The following is a 7,889-nucleotide window of genomic DNA, read 5'->3' as shown; positions in this document are numbered from 1 at the left end:
TCTCTTCAGTGGTGACTGAATATCGGGTGTCGGTGCGAGACACTCAGCAGATTAAATATCAATCTTGGAGCCTCCAGACCATACAATCATGACTTTTGGGCTTTTCAAACATATACCAGTACCAAGAATGGACCTCCATTTTGGGGGATTTAATCACAGCAGTATAAAATGCCCACTAGACTTTATTGCCAGGAGAGTAAGCAGCCCTTCAACCTGGAAATTATTTTTAATCAAAGAATAATGATGGAGGGATTAGGACTCAATTAACTTGCGCGCTGAGAGGGATGATAGAGTTTGAAGAGTTTTGTTTTCCCTTGAACCAAGTTTAGAACAAATCTTTCCTCAGCTCACAGGGACAGGAGCTTTGCTGGTTTGTGAGTAAGAGAGTGTAGGTTGGGTTCATAAATGTTTACAAAATGTGTTAATTTTGTAGTCTTAGTTTTTCGTCGACTCATTTTTTTGAGTAGAGTAACTTTATTGATCCTGCAGTGGGGATATTTACTTAAAGCAAGGGTAGGCAATTTTCTCCTTAAGTTTTTGGTTGAAATTGTTTTTATGTCCTGACAGAAATTAAGATCTTATGAGCTCTGAAAAAGGAACAAAGAAAATCCGTCATCTGCAGCAGCTGTAAGCCTGTAATAACTTCGATCAATGGAAATAAACAAACCGTTTTTTAACATGGGATATGATGGGAAAGTTTGTTTACTTACTGCTGAATGAGACATGAGACAACAATGTTTCTACACAATACAAGCGATGAGCTGAGCTCTTCTGCAGCGGCTGTGTGCGTGCATGTGAGTGAGACGGAGCACAGAGGAGAGGGGCAAGGGGGGTAAAGGTGGAGCCATCAGGGAGGCTACATTCAAAATCATACTAGCTTTTGAAAATCACCTACCCTACCTTAAGTGACAATAATGAGACTGAGTAATAAAAAAAAAGATATATATCACATGGGACTAAATCCAATCAGAGCAAAAGAAAAACAATTTACAATATTTACAATGAAGCAAAAAGAAACAGGTTGAATAAGAGTCCATCCATGACTCATCAGACCAACTCAGTCATCAAACCTGGTGTTACCTGCTCTGTAACCCAGAACCAACTCTCCCCAGTCCCATGACTAAGCCATGGCTAGCTGTATTTAGAGAAAAAGCACCTCCTACTGGGCGTCATCAAGGCCGTGATTTATATTCCCCATAGAATAGTTTATTTATAAAACATTCTAAACATTTGAATGATCATCATATATATTTTTTATTACCTATTTTCAGTGACGTGCAGTCAGGGTAGGCAAGGTTGACAGTGCCTACCAAAGGGCGAATTGATATTTTGATTATTTGTTTTAATTATAATATAGTTCTAAATTATTTATTTTTCAATTTTCTATAGCAGGATAAGGCCACACCCCTTCTCAAAAGCACATTGCTGCTCTGCCTCTGTTCCCATAGTGTGTTTTTATGTGTTTGCGCATGCGCAGTCAGTTCCCCAAGATGACAACCATTTACGTCCAAAGGCAGCTTAGAGAGCAGCCTTTGGACATTGTCATTGGTGTTGACATTGGTGATCTCGATTTGGAACGCCCTGCCTACCCTACCCTAGTGCTCACGGCACCTCACTGCCTATTTTAAATCAAAACACAATAACTCTTATTTTTCCCACAAGAACAAATAATATATAAATTATCTGTATCGTGACTTTTCAGCAGTATCAATAAACTATAAAAAATGCGGAAATGATGCCCTTCGTTTCCTCTTTTGTACATGGGACAACTACAGGTAAAAATGCTTTGAATGTAAGCATTTTATTAAGAAAGTGTCTTGAGATACATTAAACCGATGATGTTTCCGGACCTTTTCTACCATTTCTATCGTGTCAGGATGGCTGAGTTTTCCAAGGTGCCTGACTCAAAAATTCTTCTATCGGCTGCCGTGGGTTTCGAATCCCACTTTTGACACTTTTAACATAGCCATTACATACATTTTAACTGTAAACATACGAATATTCTACAATTGCATATAATAAATAATACATTAGAAGACCCTTGGAAATAACCTCAATTAACAACCTATGTATCAGAGTGCTTGTATTACAGATTACTAGGGCTGTCACTTTAATGTGTTAAATGAGATTAAATAATGCTAAAAAAAAATTATCGCTTCTTTTTTTTTTTGGAACCCCAAACAGCGCGGAAATTTTTTAATTTGCACGAATTTCTGGTATACCCATAATACTGATGCACCGGCTAAATGCACATCTTGCACAGTATCTAAACATTTTTGGAAATCTGTCCTTTTATTTTTATCCTTTATATTCTGTATAACGTCTTCATTCATTCATCTCTCTTCTGAGATGTTTGCGGGTTTGTTGCCGCTGTCGGCTCTGATCTCACGAGAACTGCCACCTGGGCCATTTCAGGGGGCAGTTCTTGCTAGATTAGTGACAGAGTTTAGTTTAGAGAGGCAGAGATATGTTTTTATATATTAATCTTTTAAATATTATTACAATAAAATATGGTCTATTTACAGGAAAATAATAATACGGGACAGAGGGGTAAAATACGGGATACTTGACAAGTGTGTTTATTCTCCCTTTCTTTTTCTCTTTCTCATGGCCTGGCCCACCGGCGTCCCGGCCCACCCAGGATATCCCCGGTGACCCCGTGCGCCAGTCCGCCCATGGTTAACACAAGTCAATGCACATTTGTTGTTGCTGCTGTTGTTGCTTTTTCAAAATGCACATTTTGCACAGTATCTGAACAATTTTGGAGATCTGTCCTTTTTATTTTTATCCTTATTTTCTGTATATATTTTTAAATCTTTCTACTGTTAGTTTACAATGTTTTTTTTTTTTTTTTTTCTGTATGTCTAGCACATGTTGAAAAATTTACAATAAAGATGACTTTGACAACGGTTGAACCTGAGGAGAAGTCTTTGTGGGCGTTATTTTAAGTTAAAAAAAAAACACACCAGATGGAAAACTAAAGCCCAGTTGTCTGCAAATTGTGCAAGAAAGAGTTTGTGGATCAGCGGAGCTCTCCCACCTCAATGCTAACTATATAGCAGCTAGCACGGACAGCGGTCCTACGGACACTGCACTGGACCGAGTGGCCCATACAGTCCACACTGGACAGGATGACAGGGATCAGAGCCAAAATGAAGTCCATGAGTGAAAAATGAACAAAGTCAGTGGATAAATGATTGTAGTGGACAGTCGACCACTATTGGTGGTAGAGGATGTAGGTGGAGCTTCTACTACTAAAAGTGATTACTGGCACATGTCCTTATAGAGGAATCCCAGATTTTGGGAAAACTTCCTAATTCTTTTGTCGATCTTTAAGTCAATCAGTCCATTTTCAGACAGCAAGCTGCCGAAATACCTAAAGGTAGCAACTTGTTTTATCCTGGTACCTCCAAGGCTAATATCGGTTGTTATTTGAGATCTACTGAGCATTTCTGTCTTTTCTAAGCTTAAGCCCGTGTTTCTTGAGGTGTTCAAACCACATTGTAAGATGGTTCTGTCGGTCTTCCTCACTTCTATCCCACTGAGCGTATGACATTGATCAGTGGCTGAGTATCTGCTACTTGTTTAGGTCTAAGTACATAATGAAATGCAGAGGAGAAAGTATGCTACCTTGTCTCACTCCAGTTGTTGTCTCAAACCATAGGTTTTCTCCCACTCCATTAGAAAATGTACTCAGGCTCGTTTCGTATGTGCTTATGATTGCTCTTCGGAGATGGTATACAGGGGATAATTAATTATTCACAATATTTTTAATCTATTTACAGCACTACAGATTACAGATGAAGTAGATGATAGACTAATATCTGATATTAATATCAGATCAAGATATCCCTACTTTTTAATGTTGAATATTTTGATAATTCATGTGGGGGTTTGTGGACTGAAAGTTTGCATTCAACTGCCAATGTTTCATTTTCACTGAGCTGTGACACTGTTGTAAGTCCTTCAGCAGAGATGCAGGAGCACCAATAGCTTGACTTTGAGAGCCAGCCCCCCTACAAACACACACCTGCACACACAACCCGATTCTGCTCTTTTATCCTCAACTGCCCTCTTTCCCACAGATTGGAATTTACTTTTGAACTTTCCATTTGTTAGAAAAAGATCCCATTTTCCTCCACTGCTATCTGAATTACAAATTGTTCCACAACCTGACAACACCCTCTTCTGCAGACCGGAGCACCATTTTTTCCTCCTTTCAAGTGAATTGGATATCACTGCCTCAAAGACAGTTCTCAGCCTTGGTAGCCTTTTCTTTTCCTCCATTATAAACTCATCATGTCTAACCTCAGGCCCCATTATTTTCGAGTAGCACGCCCTTTCCTCAGCCCTCTATGTTCAAACACAGAACCAACATACCTGTAGAAGCAGGAACTGGGAGCCCACACAGTGTCCGCTCTCCCGTTCTACTCTCACCTGGAGAATTAAAGGGGGGGTATCATGTTTTTTCCAGGCACATAAAACCATTCTATAGAATACTCAAATAACTATGCTACCCAAAATAGTTTGGAAAATGCAGCAAAAGTCCAAAAAAATGTAAAATAAATTTCCCTCTGTAGCAACACTTCATGACGCTTTGATTTTTAAGAAAGTGTGTTTGTGTGTGTGTGTTCGTGTTCTCCTCCCGCCGTAGCACTTATGATAGACAGCGCCACTTTTACGGTTTAATTGATCAACTTACGGAGTTACTAAAGGATTAGTTCACCCAGAATGTAGGCTTATTCAAGAAGTTAACTGCTTTATTTTGCCCCGGTAGGAAGTGTCAACCACAGCTGCAGCCGTCTTTCTGTAGCGCCATAGTGGGTGGGAGGGGCTGCTGCCTCGTCTCTACAGACAGTGACGGGGAGGGGAAAAAGTTTATTTTATTTTATTTTAATTTTTTTATGCCTACACAAATTAGTACAGACAACATAAGCTAGAGGTTTCTTAGAAAAGTATTTAAAGTGGGCTGAACAAAGAAAGAGAAAATAGGAGGGGGGGAGGGGCCTCGTCCCCTCGAGCATAACAGCGGGAAAATGCGTGAATCCATCTGAGAAACACTGGAGGTATGCTTTTCATGATATAAAGCTTGTAAAAGTTATTTTACCTGTTGTGAAAATGTATATAACGAAAAAAGTATTTGTTTTACCAATAAACAAAATATTTGTATATATATATATATATATATATATATATATATATATATATATATATGTATATATATCAACACATTGAAAAGGATTTTTAGAAACATTTTACACAGTAGGGCATAAAATTATGGAAAGTCGCCATTTTGGATAGGATATGACAGACGTTCGTTGATTGGCCCGGCCTATCACTTTAAATAAATGGTGCACTGCACAGCAGGTCTGTTTACATTGTGGGAAGAGTAGTTTTTCTGTTGGCTCTCAGTGCTATGGGGCCATGTGTATCCACTCCTTCAGTAATTAAAGTGCAGCATCTCGGTTAGATGTTAGGAGAGGAATAAATATCACCGTTCTCACCAACTAACAAACAGAGCTGTTGTTAGCAGCACAAACAAGGCTGTGTACTTAGTATTGGAAGTGCAAAAATATGGTTAGCAACTGTGAGGAAAGCTGCAGGAAAGGATATCTGTTCATAGACGGGCAGATGTGCCGAGGATCAGCACCTGACGGCGTCGTAAAGAAAAGGTAACAGCTCATCATTTAGCGACAAGGAAATGAGAGGGAACAATCTGGTGGGGTGTGGTTAGTGCCTTGATACTCGCCCAAGTAAGCAGAAACATAGTAGTGCTCTGAACAAGTATGTTTACAAACTGCATTGAGACTTTCTCAGAAGAAATTCCATTGCGACCACATCTAATTTCGGATGTAACTTTGACTTCGAGCCCATTAGCTTAGCCCATTAGCTTAGCCTGCAGATCCCTCTCATAGCAGCTCAGCTTGAAGCGGTCCTCGCATACCACCGAATTTCATCTGAACGTAAATGTTTTAAGTGTGTATAACGTACCAATATTGTGGAGCCAACGTCTGGGTAACTTTAACTTAAAGACGCAATAGAATTGTTTCTGTGGGGTTTTTCTCCTGTTGTTATAGCAACCATTGGCTTTACACTCCGCCATTTTTCAGAAACTGTAAACCAACGGAACACTGTTGCCTAACAGCAGCTAACAGGAATGAACAAACGTGCGTCATATCCTGTGCAAAATGGCGACTCTTCATAGTTGCTGCCCAACGGTATGAAATTGTTCTAAAAAGCCCTTTTTAATGTGTTTTTTTTTTTTGTTTTTTTTTTTTCAATAAAAAGGGGCACATATTTTGTTTATTGTTAATAAATTAAACACATTTTTTGATATACATTTTCACTACTGGTACCCTTTAAGGTACAACTTTTATTTCCTCTGAGCTACAGATAGCACAAAATGCAAAAGGCAACCAAGTCCCAGGCTTTGCCATTTTTTATCGACAGGATATGACATCGCCTCACCACTTGCCTTTGATCTGCTGCGTCTTTTCGCATTGTCTTGTCTCTGTGTATCAACGACAAACAACACTGAATGTTTATTTCCCAGGAATGTGCAGTGACACAGCCGTCACCTGGATGAGGTGATTTATAAGTATAGCCCTGGTGCACAGAGCAAACATGTCATTAGAGTTCTTTTTTTTTAGCTTGATTCCAACTTGCAGTGCTATCAAATATATTTCATAGTGAGCGTCCTCTTTGACATGCTGTCAGCATTGGAAAACACAGCACCGTGCCACTCTTCCTCCAGCACGCTCTTGATGTGCCATGGAGAGAGCGGTGTCATGAATAAACATATAGATGTACAAAGGGAGGAGTGTTTGAGGGAGACTTTACATGTGCTTGAAGAGGAGAAAGGAGTGACAGGGTCACAGCACACATCTAAATGCTGCACTCACCATGACAAATAAAGATGGATTTCTAAATTTTTTTATGATTTTTTTTTTTTTTAGACAAACTAATACCTACCCAGCAAAATATTGATTCAAAGGACATTGAAAAGACATATTTGCCACCAGTGTTGGGAGTAATGCACTACAAAAGTAACACAACTACAGTAATGTGTTACTTTTTGCTGTAACACAGTAATGTAATGCATTACTAATACAATTTTGATAATATTATACCTGTTATAAATCTCAGTAAAGAATGTTATTACGCATTTTAACCTGAGATGTGAAAAACGGCACCAGTAACTTGAAGAAACACCTGGACCGGTGCCACGCTAACACCAAGTTGACAGAGAGAGATGCAGGCGCGGCGAAGAGAAAGAAATCAGAGGACGAAAGTGCAAAAAAGTATCAGACAAAGCAGCAGAAATTAAGTTTCTCTCGGTCTGTCGTGCTACTTGAACCAAGAGAAGTGAGGAGACTGGTGGCGTATGTGGAGGATATGCAGCCTTTTAAAAAGCTTGTTGGCAAAATCCCCACCAACGTTATCAATGACAAGGTAAGCTAACGTCGTCATAGAGAGTGATACCATACAGTATGGTCACTGGGTCATGCGGATATCTTGCGTATTATTATTGCAAACAGCAACATCACCAGTAGGGCGTAAAGTATTCTGGCATTGTGACTGAGGCTCATACAGATCAGATTCCTGCTCTTAAATGTGCGGTGTAGAAGTTTTGGTTGGTTTGGTTTGGTTGCGGCTATATTGGTGAAAGTAACTCAAAAGTAGTGTAACGTATTAGAATTCAGAGACTTATTGTAAAGTAACTAATTACTTTTAAACAGTGTTTGGAATAACGGCGTTTAAAATAACGGCGTTATGTAACGGTGAAATTAGAACCAATTTTGACAGTAAAAAAAAAATAATATGCCAATTTCAATGACTAAATAAGGGCTAAAATCAGACTATGTTGGACGGTCTGATAATACCTGAAT

Source organism: Gouania willdenowi, chromosome 3 (genome assembly GCF_900634775.1).
Source record: "Gouania willdenowi chromosome 3, fGouWil2.1, whole genome shotgun sequence".
Lineage (NCBI taxonomy): Eukaryota > Metazoa > Chordata > Actinopteri > Blenniiformes > Gobiesocidae > Gouania > Gouania willdenowi.
Note: the sequence above shows the minus strand (reverse complement) of the source record.